Below are 24324 nucleotides of genomic sequence, written 5' to 3'. Positions count from 1 at the left end.
GTACTTGTGCTCTGGACCAATGAAAATGTAGAATTTGTATTCCTTAATCGCGAAGAATGAATGTAAATCATATAACTGTTGCCTATATTTGTTTCTTTCATTATTCCAATGATAGCTATTCTCTGATAAAACAAGAATTCAACGTAAGATATAATTACAATTTCCGTAGAAAATCTATAGTTGAATAATTTTCACGGCCAAAAGTTTGGAACAACAAAAACCAAAAACCAAAATGGTTACAGTCACATGGGTGTCATTCGTTATAGCGAGAGAAATGATCATGAAAGAATAACTAATGGCGGTCAAGCATTGCGATCGGATCGTGAATGCAATTTAGTGTAATTCTACTTCTAAATCTGTGAAAACTCTGCTGTTTTCAAAAGGTGGAACAAATCAGAAAAAAATATGTCGATTCAAATTCCTTGATAAAATTGTGCACTAAGTTAAAGAAAAAATGCAGTACTTTAGGAAAAAAAACAAAAAAAAACACAAAAGGCGACACACTATCCTATGAGAATCATTAAGAAAAATCAAATTTTGTATCTATAATGGTCACATTCCAATATGTCATGATAATTATATTGGAAACTTAATCCTTATTATATCAGATAGTCCAGTAAAAAGTATATTTTTGTTGATTTTTAATCAAAATTGATCGAGAAATATCATTCAACGCATTATTTTGATCTTGAAAGACAAGGCATGACCAGACTTAATGATCAGAAAACAGCATTTCTTTTATCAACTGATATACTTGTAATTGTATATCAGGATGTTTTCATTTAAGAGGCAATGCTACATGTAACTATAAGCATCCAAGATAATAAGACCTTCAGGAGCGTAAATTGTCGAAAAGTAAATGTCTTTGTATATATATAATGCGTAATGCGTGAAGCGAGAGGGAGTCTGGTGGTCTTCCCCTGGTTGAAGTTTTACCTTAATTTGTCTTTGTACTATTATGGTCCATTTGATCGTATGCCTCTTGATTGACGTGCATCCAACTTCAGGTTTTTTGGCTTTTGGCGTTCCTTGTGTGGGTGCGTCCAGAGATGCTGTTTGGACACATGAGGTTTTTATAGTTTTGTTTTATTTTCACTATACCTTTGTAATTATATCTTCCTTTTTTGTATTTTAACGGGGAAGTGCATGTACATGTATGTAAGGAGCCCTTACGGAGCCCCTTAAGTACCAAGTAAAAAGAAATATTTTCGTTTACCGGAGATTTAATCTAGTGCGCACGACATTTGAAAACTGGTTCACACAACTTTCAAAAACTGGTGCGCACGACTTTTAAACTGATGCTCACAACTTTCAACCTAGTGCGCACAAGTTTCAAAGTCGTGCGCACCAGTTTTTGAAAGTCATGCGCATTATTTTGGAAAGTTGTCAACACGAGTTTGAAAGTCGTGCACACCATTTTGAAAGTCGTGCACACGAGCTGAAAAGTCTTGCGCACCAGTTCTTGAAAGCCGTGCACACCATTTTTGAAAGTCTTGAGCACGAGAATGAAAGTCGTGCGCACCAGTTCTTGAAAGTAATGCAAACCATTGTTGAAAGTCGTGCGCGGGAGATTGAAAGCTGTGTGCGCCATATGAAAGTCATGCGCGCAAGTTTGAAAGTCATGCACACAAGTTTGAAAGTCGTGCGCAGGAGTTTTAAAATTGTGATTACGAGTTTCATAGTCGTGTGCACAATTTATCAAACTGGTACGCACCAGATTAAACGCAAACGAAAATATTTATATTTACATGACACTTAAGGGTTCCGTAATTTTGCTTTACTATTCCGACAGTGTTATCGACTACAAAAAAAATTGTTGGCGTCTTTGTTTGATTCAATTGTCAGCGTGTTTGGACGTTAAATTAAGTTGTGTTGTATGTCAGTGTTGTGTGTTTACACAGTTCGGGCTGTTGGATACCAGATATGGCCACGTTAACCAATGTCTGTATGGGTTGCTCACCCAACTTGGCAATATAACGGAACATTAAACAAATGTCATACAAGTATTAGATAGCATTCAACCTATGCCAACATTTTGAAATTTAGGTATAAAATTGTATGAAAAAATGTTGGCATAGGTTGAATAAAATATAACAGATTATGTGTAATAAAAACAAAAAAATAATTAGTGGCCAATCAATTTACAAACAGTTTAAACTAAGCGTTTAAGTGTACTCAAAACTATTTTTATCACTGTGAAAATGAAGGCAACTCTATGTGTTGCTGATCTTTTTTTTTATTAGGAATGAACAAAACAAAACAGAATATATACATGTATACCAGTATCACGTGAATATCAAACAATATGAAAATTATGATGAAAATATTTGATGATATTTTTAGTAGAATTACGTCAAATGCATGGTAATAATGAATATACAGTAACACTATTCAAAATCTGCTTCACATTGAAAAGTGTATTTAATTTACAGTTCAGTATTTATGGAATAAATCTGTTTTTGTATGTATTTGTATATATTTGCGTTACTTCTTATTACAAAAGCTATATTCAGCATTTTTATGTGTTCTAAATAAATATACAAAACACATATTTCGTATATACTGACATGTGAAATTTTAATTTTTTTACTTGTGTAACAAGAAAACAAGTTTGGCGACTCCATTTTGTCTTTTTACATTCTCAAAGCATATTGTAAATCCTATCCTCTCATATTTTATTTCAAAATTCTATCTCATGGATTTCTTTTTATTCAAATAAAAGTGTTTTTCGTGAATAATCTATACAAAATTGAGAAATATTGCACGACTTGTAGCTTAAAAATAGCGTGGTGACCCATACGTTTTATTATATCTTTTAAAAAGGCATCGCAGAATCTACATTTTGGCAAAGTATAAAAACATTCTATCTGGAGAAATATAAAGTGATGATCCACCTTAACTAGTCTGATAAACGGATCATATATTATTTGTTACGAATATCATACATTCTAGAAAGATATTTTCTGGAAAGTACATATCTGGCTTTTCCAAATCTGAAAATATCAGAAGCGGTCTGACATATTACCACTCATACCTATTATATACATTATTATAATTATGCTGCTACTCATGAGTGCTTAGAAAATCGTAATTCTCTGTATATTGAATTTGGCAATAGAGCACTTTTCTTTGACCAAAAATAATGAGTGTACTTTTCTTTTTTAAATAAGTGTAAGTTCAACAGGTAATAATGTTTCTAATAAATAGAAATGGTACCGAATGAAAGAACTCTGTCACAACTAGTAAAAGCCAATTTATATATATCTAATTTATACCTAAAAATAATAAACCAACTTATCAAAAATAAAATTTTAATTTTAATATTATAATAGATAAATACAGATTTAATACACTTTTTAGCTTGGAGACTCGGCAACATGTCACACGTGAACAAATCTTGTAAATTAAAAAAATCACAAATAAGGAGGGTTTTTTTTATAACTTTTTTATGTTATTTTTGTAATTTTTTATTTATATCTGTTTGGTCTTTTACCATACAGAAGTGTTCTTTTGTAATATTTTTGTCTATCTTTTTCAAATATCATATTTACTACAACATAATATTGCAAGTATTTAGCTATTGTTTCTAATTTAAAAGTAGTAATTTTTAAAGCTTTAAAATACTGACTGTATTTTACCTGTAATTAATTATTAATTGTTATAACAACACCTATTGTATTTTGTTTGTAGACATAGGTTGAATATATATTTTTCAAATGTTGGCATAGGTTGAAGACACCAAAACCAGATTTAACCCACCATTTTCTTAGGAAAATGCATGTGCCAAGTCAGGACTATGAAAGTTGTTTTTCTGTTGGTTTTTTAAGCAATGTTTTTTTGTCCAATTTTTACAAAAATCAACAAGGATTTTCGTTTTATAGATATGACTGTGCATAAAAATTAATGGAAATCAGATGAAAAATCTTAACTTTTTAAACGACATAAAACTTATGCAGGACGGACAGACGGACTTGTATTGTTATAAGAAAACTAGTCGGTGTGGTGTTATCAAATATTCAGATCCAATGGCATTGAACCATCATAGCCCTATTCACTAACAAAAGTGATGCGGAATAAGTCATGCAAATCCAACCTTTTGATATACCAATTACAAATGTAAGTTATCATTTGTTTAAAAAGATTTGATAGTTTTCGTGAAATTTTTGCAATAACAAATAAGCGGCAACAAATATTTCTCGATCCTTTTCACGATCATCAAAATGCGGTACCCGATCTTTCACGATCCGAAATATCAAATTTTTACAAATATTACCTTTGTTGCAAAGTTTCTGATTAAACTAATTCAAAATAACTTTAAGAACTATTTTAAACAGTAATATGGATCGATATTTTTAAGAGAAAAGTAGTTTATGCATTAAAAATTTGGAAAACAATCATGTTTGTTTACATTTTTAATTCTCTGAAATTTCGTAGAGCAATTTGCCTTTTATAGTTTTGTGAAAACGGTGTATTTTTAAGCCTTGATATTTCTCGGATACTGATCATAATGTTAAACCATTTTAACAGACAGTTTTATTTTTCCAATATTTGTCATCACAATTGATAAGATTAGATTATTTACTACCAGGCTGAAGATAGCGAACAATAACTAGCGAACAATAAGCCAGAGAACAATAAGGCGATATATCTAAAAACCGAAAAAATGAATAAGACAGCAACGGCCGTTAAATGAAAAATATTTAAAAAGGCAGAAATTCCGTCCAAATATTGCAATTTCAACTCTATCATGAAATGGTATTTATCCCATCCATTGATAAAACTAGTCACATCTCTTTTTAGGCTAATATTCAGTACCACAGTAAATCTGCATCTGTCAACGGATTATTTGTAGGTGTAAGACCACCGATTTACCCACTTCAATTTAGAGCGTATGTAAAAGTAGTCCTCCCCTGTAAAATACAGCACCTCTGATGTCATTGTTTAATTGAACTAGGATACACATTTGCAGAAAGGGGGGTTGGACTATTCCATGACTTCTAGAGAAAAATAATGAGGGGTGTCACGGGGTATGACTATATAGGTCTTGTAGAGGAGAAACAGGCGCATCTTTTGCGCAAGATATCGAAGGGCGCTATGTTCAAAAATCTGAAACTAGGGCTCAAACTTTGGAAAAAAAGTTAAAAACAGAGGAGTTGGCCTATTCAATCACTTCTAAAGAAAAATAATGAGGGGTGTCACGGGGTATGACTTTATTGGTCTTGTAGAGGAGAAACAGGTGCATCTTTTGCGCAAGGTATCGAAGGGCGCTATGTTCAAAAATCTGAAACTGGAGCTCAAAATTTGAAGAAGAAAAATGTTAAAAACAGTGGTGTTGTCCTATTCCATGGCTTCTGGAGAAAAATAATGAGGGGTGTCACAGGGTATGACTTTATAGATCTTGTAGAGGAGAAACAGGCGCATCTTTTGCGCAAGGTATTGAAGGGCGCTATGTTCAAAAATCTGAAACTGTAGCTCAAAATTTGAAAAAAAATTGTTAAAAACAGGGGGGTTGGCCTATTCCATGGCTTCTAGAGAAAAATAATGAGGGGTGTCACGGGGTATGACTATATTGGTCTTGTAGAGGAGAAACAGGCGCATCTTTTGCGCAAGGTATTGAAGGGCGCTATGTTCAAAAATCTGAAACTGGAGCTCAAAATTTGAAAAAAAAATTGTAAAAAACAGGGGGGTTGGCCTTTTCCATGGCGTCTAGAGAAAAATAATGAGGGGTGTCACGGGGTATGACTATATAGGTCTTGTAGAGGAGAAACAGGCGCATCTTTTGCGCAAGGTATCGAAGGGCGCTATGTCCAAAAATCTGAAACTAGGGCTCAAACTTTGGAAAAAAAAGTTAAAAACAGGGGGGGGGGTGGCCTATTCCATGGCTTCTAGAGAAAAATAATGAGGAGTGTCAATGGGTATGACTTTATAGGTCTTGTAGAGGAGAAACAGGCGCATCTTTTGCGCAAGGTATTGAAGGGCGCTATGTTAAAAAATCTGAAACTGGAGCTCAAAATTTGAAAAAAAAAATGGTAAAAACAGGGGGGTTGGCCTATTCCATGGCTTCTAGAGAAAAATAATGAGGGTTGTCACAGAGTATGACTATATAGGTCTTGTAGAGGAGAAACAGGCGCATCTTTTGCGCAAGGTATCGAAGGGCTCTATGTTCAAAAATCTGAAACTAGGGCTCAAACTTTGGAAAAAAAAGTTAAAAACAGGGGGTTGGCCTATTCCATGGCTTCTAGAGAAAAATAATGAGGGGTGTCACTGGGTATGACTATATAGGTCTTGTAGAAGAGAAACAGGCCCATCTTTTGCACAAGGTATTGAAGGGCGCTATGTTCAAAAATCTGAAACTGGAGCTCAAAATTTGAAAAAAAAATTGTTAAAAACAGGGGGGTTGGCCTATTCCATGTCTTCTAGAGAAAAATAATGAGGAGTGTCACAGAGTATGACTATATAGGTCTTGTAGAGGAGAAACAGGCGCATCTTTTGCGTAAGGTATTGAAGGGCGCTATATTAAAAAATCTGAAACTAGAGCTCAAAATTTGAAAAAACAAATTGTTAAAAACAGGGGGGGGTTGGCCTATTCCATAACTTCTAGAGAAATATAATGAGGAGTGTCACTGGGTATGACTATATAGGTCTTGTAGAGGAGAAACAGGCACATCTTTTGCGCAAGGTATCAAAGGCGCTATGTTCAAAAATCTGAAATTTCGGCTCAAACTTTATAAAAAAAAAGTTAAAAACAGGGGGGTTGGCCTATTCCATCGCTTCTAGAGAAAAATAATGAGGGGTGTCACGGGGTATGACTTTATAGATCTTGTAGAGGAGAAACAGGCGCATCTTTTGCGCAAGGTATTGAAGGGAGCTATATTCAAAAATCTGAAACTGGAGCTCAAAATTTGAAAAAAAAATGTTAAAAACAGTGGTGTTGGCCTATTCCATGGCTTCTAGAGAAAAATAATGAGGGGTGTGTCACGGGGTATGCCTATATAGGTCTTGTAGAAGAAAAACAGGCGCATCTTTTGCGCAAGGTATCGAAGGGCGCTATGTTCAAAAATCTGAAACTGGAGCTCAAAATTTGAAAAAAAATTGTTAAAAACAGGGGGGTTGGCCTATTCAATAGCTTCTAGAGAAGAATAATGAGGAGTATCACAGGGTATGACTATATAGGTCTTATAGAGGAGAAACAGGCGCATCTTTTGCGCAAGGTATTGAAGGGCGCTATGTTCAAAAATCTGAAACTGTAGCTCAAAATTTGAAAAAAAATTGTTAAAAACAGGGGGGTTGGCCTATTCCATGGCTTCTAGAGAAAAATAATGAGGGGTGTCACGGGGTATGACTATATTGGTCTTGTAGAGGAGAAACAGGCGCATCTTTTGCGCAAGGTATTGAAGGGCGCTATGTTCAAAAATCTGAAACTGGAGCTCAAAATTTGAAAAAAAAATTGTAAAAAACAGGGGGGTTGGCCTTTTCCATGGCGTCTAGAGAAAAATAATGAGGGGTGTCACGGGGTATGACTATATAGGTCTTGTAGAGGAGAAACAGGCGCATCTTTTGCGCAAGGTATCGAAGGGCGCTATGTCCAAAAATCTGAAACTAGGGCTCAAACTTTGGAAAAAAAAGTTAAAAACAGGGGGTGGGTGGCCTATTCCATGGCTTCTAGAGAAAAATAATGAGGAGTGTCAATGGGTATGACTTTATAGGTCTTGTAGAGGAGAAACAGGCGCATCTTTTGCGCAAGGTATTGAAGGGCGCTATGTTAAAAAATCTGAAACTGGAGCTCAAAATTTGAAAAAAAAAATGGTAAAAACAGGGGGGTTGGCCTATTCCATGGCTTCTAGAGAAAAATAATGAGGGGTGTCACAGAGTATGACTATATAGGTCTTGTAGAGGAGAAACAGGCGCATCTTTTGCGCAAGGTATCGAAGGGCTCTATGTTCAAAAATCTGAAACTAGGGCTCAAACTTTGGAAAAAAAAGTTAAAAACAGGGGGTTGGCCTATTCCATGGCTTCTAGAGAAAAATAATGAGGGGTGTCACGGGTATGACTATATAGATCTTGTAGAAGAGAAACAGGCGCATCTTTTGCGCAAGGTATCGAAGGGCGCTATGTTCAAAAATCTGAAACTGGAGCTCAAATTTTGAAAAAAAATTGTAAAAAAAACAGTGGTGTTGGCCTATTCTATGGCTTCTAGAGAAAAATAATGAGCGGTGTCACGGGGTATGATTATATTGGTCTTGTAGAGGAGAAACAGACTCGTCATTGAAGTAAATGACTGGGTAGCGTTGAATGTTGACGGTTTGGTGGATGTTTCGCAAACTCCAATGCTGAGATTTGGGTACTCCTGTGTACGATGTCCGAAGGTAGCACGTTTATATGCATCGATAGGTAATGTATCTGCAAATTAGAAGATGGAGGAGGCAGTGCAGATAGTGATAAGACTACAAGGAGGTCTACATTCGATTTGGTTGACTAAGAAGCGGTTTTTTTTCTCTTGCCCTTTTAAGACTGGTTTAAAGACTCGTTTAGATCACGACTAAACCTTGTTTGTCATGTAGTTATTGTAAGTTACTAGATTTGATGGTATGATTTTCATCCTGGAACGTCATGTGAAGTGTTTCATGCTGCTTGGAATAGGCAATAATTAGTATAACAAACGTCATTTTATGTAAAGCGTTTGCAAAAACTCCATTAAGAGTTTGAAAGCGTTTTAGAAAACATCATCTAGTGTTTAATACCGTAAAACAAATTTGATGGTGACAAAGCCGTAAGGCTCAGACCAGCATGAATATTTGACCACCTTGAAGGCTAGGGCCGAACGGTGAATGTGTCTAGAAACTCTGGTTGTACTGTTGAAAGAGATCTTGACACAGTTGGATCGTCTTGCGCGAGGTTTCAAGCAGTTTTGACAGAGATAGAATCAATCAGCGTTGTTGAGTCCTACTCGGACGTAGAAGTCTTCGCACTATTTTGCTTACTCAGCAACAATTCATCAAAAACCACCAAGATCTTACTGTTTGTGTCAATTCCCGATGGTCTGTTCGAAGACGAACAATGACATTGATGAGTGATGTGGGACATTTACCTATAACGGATATCAGCTCGCTTATGTCATTTGTAAGAACCTCTTCCCCAGTGCGGTTTGCAGGAGTAGATAGATAGGTTGATGAAGAGATTTCCCAAACTATCGTAACATAAACACCTGACCGGATGAGTACATTTTTGAGCAGCGTCGGCTTATAACGGCTTACGGCAGTCTGAAGTGTAAGTAGAATACAAAGACAAACAGCCGCTTCCAATTTACGACTAGCAAGGGGCGACGACGGAGGGGGTGGATCGAGGATATTCCACTTTATGAGTACAACCAGTGGATGTTTCATGAACAAACTAAAAAACCCGCCCCGATCGTTTGTTGCACAACTTCACGGGACCTGGTACTAAGCTGAAAAAACGATTACATACAGTAAGAACCCCAAACACCTTGGTTCATGAGTCGCTCAAGCTGTGTATCGTCATGATCTCTGCTTTTTGTACACTTCTTTGGTCCAACGGAAGGTGTGTATTCCTTATCGAATGTACCTAAATTCTTTGTGATTCGAACCTTGTCACCCACGTGGAACCAAGCCGTGTAAATGAGCTGTCGATGCTCAACATAAGAATACAACAACTCGCAACTATGTGAGTGACAGGAACATGCATTGTTAACTTTGCACTATATAAAATCCAACAATGTGAAAGAAGATGGAACGCGACACCGTTTGACACCTCATATTCACCAAAGTTCAATCGACTCAATAGAAAATTTCGTTAGACGGATAAAACATTTCGACGTAAATTCGAGAAACGATGCCTGAGCGCTGTTCGTTTAGGTGAAACTTGGATTACAGTTCTATCTCAGCAGAACAAAGAATTCACGTTTATTCTTAGCATCATCAATGTTTTCCTTGCCAAATACGACTGCTTAGTGCCGCCCAAGACCAAGAAGGTGTGACGATCAAGGTTGCTTTTTATACCGTATTTAAGTCAAGCATTTTCATAAAACTATGGACGGAAAAGGTTACCGAATTCCACAACAAAGAGGTCAAAGTGCTATGCCAAAAACACGACGTTGATCCCGCCAGAATGGAGGAAAGCCGAGTTTTCTCGACCACTGGGGTCCGTGTATATTTGCGTCCATTCGTTTTTCATTTTGAAATATCAAAAACAAAAAACAAAAAACGAGTGTTTTCAATTTTCGTTTTTGATTTCTCAAAAACCAAAACGAAAAACAAAAGTGTTTTCATTTTTCGTTTTTGATTTCTCTAAAACCAAAACGGAAAACGAAAGTGTTTTCATTTTTTGTTTTTGATTTCTCTAAAACCAAAATGAAAATCAAAAGTGTTTCCGTTTCTAGTTTTTGATTTCACTAAACAAGAATTTTGTATTCAATTTTAATTATTTCTCGTTTTATAATGTACAATGTTTTCCTTTCTTGTTTCACAGTCATTGATAGTAAATAATGTCAATGTAAACACCCCGGTGTTCTTTCAACATAATGTAGACAAAATAGACCGCCTGACTTATGAATTGAACTACGGTGATAAATGAATCAAAGCCTTTCAAATTACCTTGTTTATATCTTTAATACAGAATAAATTATTATATTTAAATATTAAACGAATCATAAATTTAAATTGTACAATATAATATTCTATATAGATGGTACAAATAAATAGATTGATTACAACATCACATTAACAAGGGAGGTTACTACTTTTAAAAACTTATAAGAAAACTACCCTGGTCGTTAAAGTATACATGCACAGTCACTGTAGTTATCAGATCTTTAATCGAAGATAATGTCGACGGATACAAAAGACTTTATCAATCTGAACAATAAGGGTGCGTGATCTTTACTTTTAAATTTAGAAAGGTTGATCTCAGATGATTAGATTCATGACCAAGGTCCCATCATAGTCCAGTGGCGGATCCAGAGGGGGGCGTAGAGGGCGTACGCCCCCCCTTTTGCTTGCACTTTTTTTTTTTTTTTTTTGTGAAATGATTAATCAGACTAGACTTCGTGAACGTTGCCATTTCCCGCGTACTTAATTTTTATCGGCGACAATTCTTTACTTATAAAGATATGTTTCGCTCGTATTTACTGTAATATATTATTGATTATGTCAAAATCATGTGATTCGCTACGGTGGAGTCGACCAGTGCGTCGAAAAAACGTCACTCAGTCATTTTGAAATTCAAATTACAGTAACACATTGCTTAGGCTGAGGATGACAAGCATGACATCTTCAAAGCGACAAAGGATTGAACAAGAACGTATTTATTGACTTCTATTTCACAACTCCACCAAACAGAAAGTAATACTCTATTACATTCTCATGAAAAAAAAATTCCACAGCAATATTATTTACCTACGAAAACATGTTTAACGCCACACGCCCCAGCTTATTAATAACATAGCTGAATAATGATCCCCAGTCAATAAGCTCTAGATAGATTTAAAGTCTAAGGTACGGACCATTTGATTTGAGGGGGCAGTCTGAGATATTTGAGAGAAAAAATTCTGACCCTGATTTTTGCCTTAAGCAAAAATTCTGGCCGTATCTGGATTGAAAACAATAATCTTGTCCACTTTTTTGCTATTAGAAGCAAAAATTTCCAACAGAATTATTTAGCATTAAATGAACATGATGAATAAATAAACGGGCGTAATTTATTTGGGGCCGGGGGTTTGCATGTAAATCCCATATCTAACCGGAATGTCTGTTTCGTCGAACTGATAAAATGAATACTTTTTTCAAGGCCCGACTGCAACCTGCCTGCTGGGTGTGGCCTTTATGTCTCCATTTGTCGACCGTCATTCATAAATTCGTTGTAATTTCAGACTCATTCGTAGCCTTTGGTTGATTTGGAACCCCTCACTTCCTTTGTTGGGTGAAACATTTCAACCAAACGTTTTGATAAAATTTGCTTGTTTGTCTTTCTTAACTCGTGTCGGTCGTATTGTAAATTTCATTGAATAGCCCGGCGTATATCTTGTTTACAACAAGAAATCCGTGAGGTAATGCTAACTAAACATACAACAAACGAAAATTCTCCATGTCAATTTTTTACTGACAAGTCCCACATCAAATTTATTAGTACATAGCTTTGGATCCATCCAATCATTTTTATAATAGACAATTAATTGGGAGATTACGGCATCAAAAATGTCCAACCCTTACACTTTAACTATAAAATATACATGCCCCACGTCAGGAACCGTTAAAAAAGTGCATTTTACACATATTTTATGTTTTTTAGCCAAAAAAAGGTCCACAAAATTTTCCGCTCGGCAAACTTTTCATACTTCGCCCCCCCCCCCCCCCCCCCCTTTCCAAAATACTGGATCCGCCCCTGTATACGAACATTCGAACAGGAAGATAATATGTTTTGCTTGATCAATTGATTGAAAAACAAATTTCCGCAATTTCACAATTCAAACCGGGATTAGCATTCAATCATTTTGCCATTCGGAGCCTACTCGGTATTAGTTTTGCTTATTTTTGAAAGCTATATGGTGACCTTAACTAGAGCCTGGGTGTGGATGGGGGTTTACGGAATAGAGAATAGTGGGCAAAAAATATAAATAATAGAGACAATGGACCAAGAAATAAAAAAAAATAGAATAATGAGGTGTTAAAATATAAAAAGAATAGAATAATTGGCAAAAAGTATAAAGAAATAAACATGATAAAGAATAGAGAAAAATGGCCTGAAACACTGATTAAAGAATAGAGAAAATCGGCATAGAATATCAAAGAACACAGAAATGAAGAGCCCCGTATCCAGACCATCATCCTAGTTGCCTAAACCAACGTTATTTTGTCTCCGGTAGATTGTTATTGGTTATCATACGTTTTTTTTTTTATTTCTATGCCTATCACTTAAGACGTGAGCTTTCATAATTTGCCAGCTTATTACATTATAAAAAAAGACTAAGCCGAACATCACTCTGGATTTTTCTCAAGTGGACCTCAGCTACCTACCCTACCACACCATTACCGAAAAGTTAATAAAAAAAATCTACGGCAATACTAGGTGCAAAGGGAAGTTGGGTAGCTGAGGTCTACTGGAGGAAAAAATCCAGGGTGTTATTCGTCTTTGTTTTTTTTTAAGTAGGTCCAAAGTTGGGGTCCGCGGACACGCAACCCCACCCTTATCGAAAATTTGACAAAAAAAAAAATTCTAAGGCAATACTTTTGTCCGCACTAAGACAAAGGGAAGCTTAGTAGCTGAGGTCTACAGTAGAAAAAACACGGGGTATTTTTCGGCTTAGTTTTTTTTTCTAAAGTAGGTCCAAAGTTGAGGTCAGATACCCTACCCAACCCTTACCGAAAAGTTAACAAACAAAAATTCTATGGCAATATTTTTTTCCGCACTAGGTGCAAACGTAAGCTAGAGACCTAGCGCCTATTTGATCAAAATTCCCAGTTTGGGTATAACACGGATTATTTTTTAAAGCTAATAAATAATTTCCTTGCCCACCATACTTTGAGTACCAAAAATAAACCTTTCGTCCAATCATAAGTAAGCGAAATCCACTGTTTCAGAAGTAGAATGTTTTGTCAAAACAGTTTTGTGTGGCAAAAAAAAAAGTTAAAGCACGAGTGCAACTTTTTTTTCTTCTAATGCAGAACAATTGTTACTTTTTATGAACTATTTGACAGGATGCCGAGAATATGGAAAGCTATTTCACACAATAGTGCAATTTTGCCACAGTTAAATAATTTCATAATTATTTACGATTCTATATACACTCAAAAGTGTTGACTATTTGAAATGTAAAGCGTGCAGCACGCTGTGTGATGTATTGAAAGCGATTTCTATTGTATTTATATAATTAATGAACAAGAAATGAAATTTTGAAATTATTGAATAGTGTCTTTGACTGCTTAATTATATATTAAAAACTGATAATATAGTGGTTATATATTAATAAAAACATTTGAAGTACGTTTGAATCTTATGCAACATTTGGGTTTACATAAACATCTGAAAACTGGCTGCTAGCGAAGTGGCTGCTAGCGAGTGGCTGCTTGCTTAAACCTGGTCTCACAAACTCCGCATTTTCATTCACGTCTTCACATTACAGGTTTCAATAAACGTTTAGTAAATTATGTCAATGTGAAGAAAATGACCCGTATTATGCCAACAACTGGTTTTAGAATTAATTAGTTTATTTCCGATGCAAAGACCTTATAAGTGAATCAATATTAATATAAAAATATGTCATCTTTAATGATTCCTCATGGGGTTTTTGATTATGTGATTACTTGGCCGGTTTTTTTTAGTGATTATTTACTTACTAGACCAAATATTTCATGATTATTTGATTATCTTGGACTGTATTTTAGATTTATTGATGACCAAGTTTAAACAATAAATTTGTGTGTATAGCATACATATAAAATTTGGCTTGAAAGACGTTATTTTTTTTCGCCTCGCTCCGCTCGGTAAAATTGTTAAGAATTAAGTCCGAAGATTGAACGCGTTTGTCCAGTAATCTTATTAAAATTCATACAAAAAAGTTATATAAGTATAACGAAATCAGAGATATATCTTTTAATTAGATTGGTTCGTCTAATTTAGTATTTTTATCTGAAGTAAATTTACTAACTTCTTTAATAAAGGATTTGAACAAGAATGTGTCCATAGTACACGAATGCCCCACTCGCACTATCATTTTCTATGTCCAGTGGACTGTAAATTGCGGTCAGAACTCTAATTTAAAATTAGAAAGATCATATCATATGGAACATGTGTACTGAGTTTCAAGTTGATTGGACTTCAACTTCATCAAAAACTACTTTGACCAAAAACATTAACCTGAAGCGGAACAGACGGATGAACGGAAGAACAAACGGACGCACAGACCGAAAAACATAATGCCTATAAATGGGACATGCATTCACAAAATGTGCTGAAATTGAATGAAGGTCTTGTAAATCTCAATTAGACCATAACAGGCATATCCAAATAAAGTTCCCTAAAGTCACAAACAACTTCCCTCACTTGTAGATCTATTTCCACTACTTCTGCAATATTGTATTTATCAATAATAGTATAAATAGAAATTGTATGCATGTAAATTAAAAACGATCAGGGTAAACTTATCAATCCTTTAAATAAACTTATTTTAAAAGGTTACCAATTGAACACTGTAAATAGATCTTTGAATATTGTTTTTATTGGTATACATATTAATTTTGTTATCAGTAACTTAAAATTATACTATATATTATTGTTATACACATCAAGGTACTACATCTGTTGATACCTATGATTTGGCATTGCACAAGGTCATGTCTTTCTCTGACTGTTAATGACGTCTTTACACTAAATCCATTGGATGTTGGATGTGTACTGATTGATATTTTAGTCTTAGATACATGATTTTTGTATTAGTTGTTATTGGCTTTAAACTAGCTGTCAGTACTGCGATTACTCTCAGATCTGTACTTTGTGTCCTTTTTTGTTTGTTAAGGATGTATAAATACCCTGCCACGTCCGGTCTGTGCTTTTGTTAGATGTATTTTTCTGTTTTGTATCGATCTGATATGTTAAACCCTTTTCAACTGATTTTTATAGTTTGTTCTTATGTTGTTCTGTAACAAAACTCGTCCCAGGTTAACGGGAGGGTTGAGCGCTCACTTGCATGTTTAACCCCGCCACATACTGTATGTGCCTGTCCCAAGTTAGGAGCCTGTAGTTCAATGGTTGTCGTTTGTTGATGTCTGTCATATTTGTTTTTCGTTTTATTTTGTTATAAATTAGGCCGTTTTTTTCTCAACTGAACTGTTTCATATTTTTCATGTCAGAGCCTTTCATAGCCGACTATACCTTACTGGGTTTTTTCTCATTGTTGAAGGTGGTACGGTTGCCTATATATAATTGCTTACATCCACTTCATTTGAACTTTGGGGATAGTTGTCACATTGGCAATCATACCACATTCTCATTTTGCTGTGCCCTTGGATTTGTGTTTAAGGCCAACCAGAGCTTACTGCCTGTTGGTGGGTAGTTAAAGACCATATGGTAAGCTCTAGGTGTCTTTTTGTGTATTGTATATGGTGATTTGGTGATGTCTTCATGCCATTGGCCCATTACTTTATATAGACAGCTTATCAGTCAAACATATCTATCAAAGACGACAAATGATGGTCAAAGCTCTCCTGGCCTTTTGTATAGTCAAGCGAGAAACAAGATATAAACGGACTTGGCTTGGTATAAACATGTATATTTAGTAAATTCGTATAAATTCAAGTCAAATTAATATTTCAAAACAACATAAAAAAATAAAAGTGTAAAAAAATATTTTTTTAATAAATCTTGAAAATATTATTGTGTTTGTGTGTGGCCATGGATGAAGGCATGTTTTTCAGTCTGGGTTAAAAAAAATTATTGACTTCGGGTACAAATCCCTGCCCCACCCCAGAGAATCAAATGGTTGCTTCCTTGGGAACAATAGAGATTGAAGATGTTGAGAATGAAGATCAGGTAATAATTTTATGTTCTGCGGCGACGTTAAAGGAACACCAATCAGTCAATCGATCTTTATGACTATGGCTTCAGTTGTGTAATATTCCTTGTTGTAAAAGTTCATTTTCTGCTTTGTGTAGACTTAATAAAACTTGGAATAGATCTACGATGACTAATGAACGGTCGTGTATGGTTTGGCGATTTTAAATGCCTACCGATAATAAAATTGACAATGGAAATGGGGAATATGTCAAAGAGACAACAACCCGACCAAAGAGCAGAGAACAGCCGATGTCTAGATATGATATCCAGATGTGATGCTACCGGACATAGAAAAAACTGTCCTTTATTCATTGAAAATTAGTTTACAGGATATTAAAGAATACAAAACTAGCTCTCTTTTCTGTAAATACAAATAAAAAGCTGACATGGGTGAGATTAAAGCTAGAAATCCCAATCTCCCAATTAACTTAAAAAGACCATATATAGATATAAGAAGATGTGGTATGAGTGCCAATGAGACATTTCTCCATCCAAGTCACAATTTGTAAAAGAAAAACCATTATAGGTCAAAGTACGATCTTCAACACGGAGCCTTGGCTCACATCGAACAGCAAGCTACAAAGGGCCCCAAAATGACCAGTGCAAAACCATTCAAACGGGAAAACTATGCAACGGTATAATCTATATAATGAACAAGAAACGAGAACACTTATGAACCACATCAACAAACAGCAACTACTGAACATCAGGTTCCTGACTTAGAACAGGTGCAAACAAATGCAGCTGGTTTAAACGTTTTAATAGGTACCAAATTCACTCTTATCCGAAACAATAACGTAACATATGACCTTTAATATTGAAGGGCTAAACTTGCGTTGAGCCGTGTTTAGGCCCTAAAACAGAAAATAAAGAGATGTGCATGGGACAAAATCGCACACAATACATAGAAAAATTACAAATTATCAATGAACAGGGCTTTTATTCCTGTTCTTCATCTTGAAAGTAGCTGGAGGGTCTTCAACGAGGAAAAGAACCATTCATACCCTGAAAAGAACAGCCACACACTTGGCTATGTGGATTACAATGTTTTGCTTTATCCTACACCATGGATTTTTTCTCCAGAAGACCTCAGGTACCCAGCTTCCCTTTGCACCTAGTGCTGACAAAAGTATTGCCGTAGATTTTTTTTATTAACTTTTCGGTAATGGTGTGGTAGGGTGGGTAGCTGAGGTCTACTTGAGAAAAAATCCAGAGTGATGTTCGGCTTAGTCTTTTTTTATGATGTAATAAGCTGGCAAATTATGAAAGCTAATGTCTTAATTGATAGGCATAGAAATAAAAAGAAAACGTATGAAGACCAATAACAATCTACCGGAGACAAAATAACGTTGGTTTAGGCAACTAGTATGATGGTCTGGATGCGTATTTCTTCATTTCTGTATTCTTTGATATTCTATTTCATTTTTCTCTATTCTTTAATCAGTGTTTCAGGCCATTTTTCTTTATTCTTTATCATGTTTATTTCTTTATACTTTTTGCCAATTATTCTATTCTTTTTATATTTTAACACCTCATTATTCTATTTTTTTTTATTTCTTGGTCCATTGTCTCTATTATTTATATTTTTTGCCCACTATTCTCTATTCCGTAAACCCCCATCCACACCCAGGCTCTAGTTAAGGTCACCATATAGCTTTCAAAAATAAGCAAAACTAATACCGAGTAGGCTCCGAATGGCAAAATGAGTGAATGCTGATCCCGGTTTGAATTGTGAAATTGCGGAAATTTTTTTTTCAATCAATTGATCAAGCAAAACACATTATCGTCCTGCATGTTCGTATAATGGACCTTGGTTATGAATTCTAATCATCTGAGATCAACCTTTCTAAATTTAAAAGTAAAGATCACGCACCCTTATTGTTCAGATTGATAAAGTCTTTTGCATCCGTCGACATTATCTTCGATTAAAGATCTGATAACTACAGTGACTGTGCATGTATACTTTAACGACCGGGGTAGTTTTCTTATAAGTTTTTAAAAGTAGTAACCTCCCTTGTTAATGTGATGTTGTAATCAATCTATTTATTTGTACCATCTATATATAATATTATATTGTACAATTTAGATTTATGATTCGTTTAATATTCAAATATAATAATTTATTTTTTATTAAAGATATAAACAAGGTAATTTGAAAGGCTTTGATTCATTTATCACCGTAGTTCAATTCATAAGTCAGGCGGTCTATTTTGTCTACATTAAGTTGAAAGAACACCGGGGTGTTTACATTGGCATTATTTACTATCAATGACTGTGAAACAAGAAAGGAAAACATTGTTCATTATAAAACGAGAAATAATTAAAATTGAATACAAAATTCTTGTTTAGTAAAATCAAAAACGAGAAACGGAAACACTTTCGTTTTTCGTTTTGGTTTTAGAGAAATCAAAAACGAAAAATGAAAACACTTTTGTTTTTTGTTTTTGATATTTCAAAATGAAAAACGAATGGACGCAAATATACACGGACCCACTGGGACCACACCATGATGGGAAGATGATCAAATACTTTAAAGCCAAATCTACGCGCATATTCGCAATTGGTACTTTAGATGATATCGTTCACCAACAAAAATACCACTAAACAGAGATCGACTTAAGACCTGTGGCCGCAAGTCATAAGAAATATGAAAGAAAATAAGGTGTACTGTAACTTGTATGCAGACATCAACAGGGTCGGTTCCGCGTGTTAAACTATTTCCCACGAATTCAACGATGAGGAAATACAAGGTTCCCGAACTTCTGAATACCTCGTACCGCATCGATAAGGTAGCACTCGCACCATCAAAGTAGAGAGGGATATGATTAATATAAGTTACAATAACTTGTTTCCAAATCCACTAAAAATAACTACTAGTATGTTTAAACTAGCCTCTCTAGAAGGTCTATATTCTTGATGATTCTCCAAGACCGTAAAGGTTATGAGAATGTAAAGGTTACTAGTAATCAATGGGTTTAACGGTTTTCTCTGATATAGCAGGGTTACTAGTAAAAAACTATGCTGCATTTTACTGAACAAGAGGTGTCGACGTGAATCAATTGGAGTGCGAGTTCTATTGAGAGGAGTCGCTTGCGGGTACACTATTGCCTGTAGGTGAAATCATGATATGTATGGGTGTATCAGAAGGAGAAACATGACTAGCTTGAAAAACGGTAGTATTGACGGCTAAATTATGACTAGTTGACTGTGAGGATTGAATGATTTTTTAATTTGACGGATTTTTTAATCTAAACGAACATGTACTGATCTGTTTGCTGAATTTCTTTCACCACGTCTTCATCCGAGCAAGCTTCTACAATTTTATCATTAAGACCTTTCTGAATATCACTTTTCTGTGACACGGAATCTAAAATAGCTGTAACTTCCTCTATTTCTATATCGAAATTATCTCTGCAGTTATGTCTTCAAAATTCTTCCAAAGTCTTGTAAGTGCTCGTTTGTGTCCGGAACGAATGGCTTTCAGCTTTGTATCCATTTTCCCTTCTTAAGATAGAAATAAAAGACTTCTTGACTATGTGATAGATGTACTAGTCATAGTAACATGTCAAAGTGACGTGACATTACATTAAGTGCGGCACATAGTAAACGTCATGTGTGTGGTATTAACGAGAGGTATGATTATGATGCAACGTATTACCCTCAATTTTTAAGGTTTCGATATCTACTCTAGTTTATTTTAACACATCTCACTCCGTCAATTTATTGAATTTCTCTTTCTTGTTCTTCCTATTTCTTTGCAAACCAAACATTCATCACCTTGTCCTCTGCCATTTTATTTTCGTGAAGTTAACTAATCAAATGGTTCTGCATGTTTGAGTTTGTGGTCACACTTGTCCAGCTTGTCCATTATTTTTTCTCATGTTCTTTGATTTCTGCATCATATTCTATCTTCATTCATTCTATATCTGTTTAAATCTGGTCCCACTAGGTTTCATACGTGCTGTCTTTTACTTTTTGAATGACCCACCATTTCATTACAGCATCCGAACTGGCCCTCGGAGCTTTCAGAATGGTGATATGGTTGTCATTCATGTTCCAGTATTTGAAGAAACTATATATAGCTACCCATGATCATCCTTCTTTATCAATTGCCCTTTGTGTTGTTCTATTCCCCGAAAAGTGCTATTCGGAGATGGGCGAGCGTTTCCGATGGATTTGGGCTTTTTCTGATGGGTCGTCCAAGTTCGTCCCAAAGATGTTCCATTGGCTATAATCTGGAGACATTGCTGGCCACGGTAATACACGAATGTGATTATTCTCCAAAAATCATTGAAATGTGTGCCACGTGACAACGGGCGTCGTCCTGCTGAAACACGTGGTTAAAACGATGCCTTCGGAGAAACGGGAGAACGAGTGGAGCCAGAATTTCGTTCCTATACCTTTTTGCATTTAGGTTACCTTCAATAATTATCAGATCGGTGCGTTCCTGGTAGGTTATTCCGTCCCATACCATAATTCCGCCACCCTCAAACCGATCCGTTTCCTGTACGCACGCATCAGAAAATCGTGCATTGAACCTCCGGTAGACCCTGGCTTTGCCGTCGCTAAATGTCAAGTTGAATTTCGATTCATCGGTAAAAAAGACTTGTCTCCATGTAAGCCTATTCCATCGAATCCGTACCCGAGTCCATGCAAGTCGCGACATCCTGTGACGCTGTGAAAGGATAGGCCCCTTCAACGGACGACGAGCTCTTAGGCCAACTTGATGCAGTTGGTTACAAACTGTTTGGGAAATTAGCCTGCTGTTGTTTCTTCCATGAGTTTGACGTGCTGTTTGTGACACGTTTACAAATCGATTCCGGAGATGAATAATGCGGATGTGTCTGTCTTAACGTAACTTCGTTTCACGTTGCCTGCAACCTCGGGGACGATTATTTGTCGTGCCAGTATCTCTAAGACGAGTCTTAAGCCTTTCAATAGTCATTCTAGAGACATTGGGATGATTTGCAACCTGTATTAGAGTTTTTGCTGCCAACATCCCAATAGCTCGTTATCTCTCATTATGACGTAGACGTGGCATTAACTTTTTCAATTTTTTAATGCGACCTTTTATAAACAATATAGTGCTCGACACATTTAATGATCAAAAGGACAACTCAATTCCATCTCTATACAGGTAAATGTTTGAAAAAATGCTTATTTGTTTGAAATCAGAAAATGACGTAACGTCGTCTTCGAATTTTTAACAAAATAGTAAATGATAGATAAATCATTCAGGTCACTAGTTGTAATCTTGAAAATATTATAAATTGATTTATGTAATTTCTTTAAATAAAAACCAGGGTAACGTTTCTTGCTTTGCCTAGTATACATTTATTTATATCAGACAATGCCCGCACGTGGAAGAGGGTACTTATACCGTCTTTAAGGATGTGGCGCTTGGATTGTCATTGATAAAGTTAACTGGTCTGTATGTAGTTTTACTATCATATCTTTTTAACAACGCAGTACTCTTTGCCGATTTGGTTTATTCTGGTACAAAACCTCTGATATAAATAAACTGTTGAAAATAATACAAAGTAGACTGTCTATAAAGTCTGTAATAGTATATAGAACTTTAAGTTGTATACCAGATGGCCTTCGCACTAAAGTTCTTTCATCTTCATCGATTTTCTTTTTGAAATACCTTTGAAAAAAATTCAGCCAGTATTCAGCTTTCTCTTTATCAGTACTTACATTACACATTTTGCAATCTCTTTTATCATGTAATTCGGATGGGGGAATTTGGATTTTCATTTCGACTTCATATGACAAGAAATTCTTCTTTGCTGACTCTGATGTGTCTTTTTCACGGGTTTCACGTTCTTGTCTGACATTTGAGTTGGCTTTGTTCCTCACTAAATTTTAGTTCCTTTCGACATAATTAAACATAGCACCTCTTGAAGCCTTGCGCAAACTATGCGCCTGTGTGCCCCTACAAGACCTTTATAGTCTTACCCCGCGACATCCCTCAGTATTTTTTCCAGAGGCCATGTAATAGGCGAATTCCCGTTGTTTTTCCAAAAAATTTCAAATTCCGAGCCCTAGTTTCAGTTTTTTGACAAAGCGCAACTCGAAACCTTGCGCAAACCATGCACCTGTTTCTCCTCTACAAGACCTATATAGCTATACCCCGTGAAACTCCACATTATTTGTTTCTCTAGAAGCCATTGAATAGGTGTAATACCACCAACGCATGGTACGTCACATCCGGTTGCATACAAAAATAGGTCGAAAAAAATATTCCCTTGAATTTGACAGTTGTAGGTAATTAATCCATCATTTTATTGCAGTAAAACATTTCTGGGTCATAAACATATTCATGTATCTTGGGTATTTCAAAGCATCATTTTTTTATTTGGGGTTTCTATAGAATATTTTGGAAACTTGAGGTTACATGGTTACTAAAGCTTATACACAGGTTAAAAAGGGGCGGGGGATTTGATTGGTTAACTGACAGTTATGGTCATTTTCTTATATGCAATGAAATTTTATGTGAATTTTTTTTCTATAGTACTGGACAGGATAAAACTTTACTCATGCCAAGTATTTTTAACCGGTTTTTCGAAGGAAATATCGGTTATTAAAATGGTGATGTATGGCGGGTGGCTGGGCGGTCCTACGAGCGGCTGCCAAACAGTGTCAGCACAATAACATGAAAACGCTTTAACAATTTTTTTTCAAATTTAAATATGTTGTTTCCTCGGACTTAATGAAGGTCTAGTTCAATTTTCAAGATATTAGAATATCTCCTTTGTGACTTTTCGCCATTTTTGATATCCAAAAGTGGAATTTTTAAATAGTTTACTCTTGTTATCTTTTTTATGACTAAGCGTAATGTCTTATCTCACAATAAAAATTGGAGTGACAGATTTATTTGAAAATTATCTATTTCCTAAGTGGTAATGATTATAAGCTATATTATTAGACATTTTGAAGCTAATTACATTATTAGTTATTAATTAGATCTGGGTTATATCTTAGCATATAATATCATTGGAGTGACAGATTTATTTGAAAATTTTCTGTTTCCTGATAAGATCTGTAGGACTGTATATATATAGTTTGAAATTTACTAGTAGGACCGTATAAATGAAATTTGAAATTTGCTGTTCATTATTAGACATTTTGTAGATAATTAAGTCGCCCTAAACCATATATATTCTTACCCCACCCCCTTTCAATTTGAGAATGTGCTTTTATCTTGTAAACGGTTGAGATCCCCACCCTAATCCATATATATTCTTGTATGGGATAATAAAACAAATCAAATGAAATATTTTGGGAGTCACCGGGTTCACCCCCACCCCCCCTACTTTTTGAAAACTTGTAAACGGTCAAGATCCCAACCCTGAAACCATATATATTCTTGTATGTGACAACAAAACAAATCAAATGAAATAAAAGGCGAGTCCCCTGGGGTCACCCCAACCCCCTCCTGTTTGAGAACTTGTAAACGGTCGAGATCCCCACCCCTAAACCATATACATTCTTGTATACAATAAAACAAATCAAATGAAATATAGGGGAAGTCCATGGGGGTCACCCCAACCCCCTTCTTTTTGATAACTTGTAAACGGTCTAGATCCCCACCCCTAAACCATATTTATTCTTGAATAGGACAATAAAACTAATCAAATGAAATTAAGGGAAAATTCCCTGAGGTAACCCCCACCCCCCTTCTTTTTGAAAACTTGTAAACGGTCAAGATCCCCATGCGGAAACCATATATCTTCTTGTATGGGACCATAAAACAAATTA

At 35.5% G+C, this 24324-nt stretch overlaps 1 protein-coding gene across 2 annotated transcripts in view; it reads left to right on the top strand.

Moving 5' to 3' along the window:
• LOC127715239 (sodium- and chloride-dependent glycine transporter 2-like) overlaps positions 1 to 24324 on the top strand; it is a 219157-nt gene that overhangs the window by 353 nt on the left and 194480 nt on the right. The gene's annotated exons all lie outside the window — the stretch shown is intronic.

The sequence above is a fragment of the Mytilus californianus genome, unplaced genomic scaffold, assembly GCF_021869535.1.
Source record: "Mytilus californianus isolate M0D057914Y unplaced genomic scaffold, xbMytCali1.0.p SCAF_9, whole genome shotgun sequence".
Lineage (NCBI taxonomy): Eukaryota > Metazoa > Mollusca > Bivalvia > Mytilida > Mytilidae > Mytilus > Mytilus californianus.
This window is presented reverse-complemented; position numbering and strand designations above follow the sequence as displayed.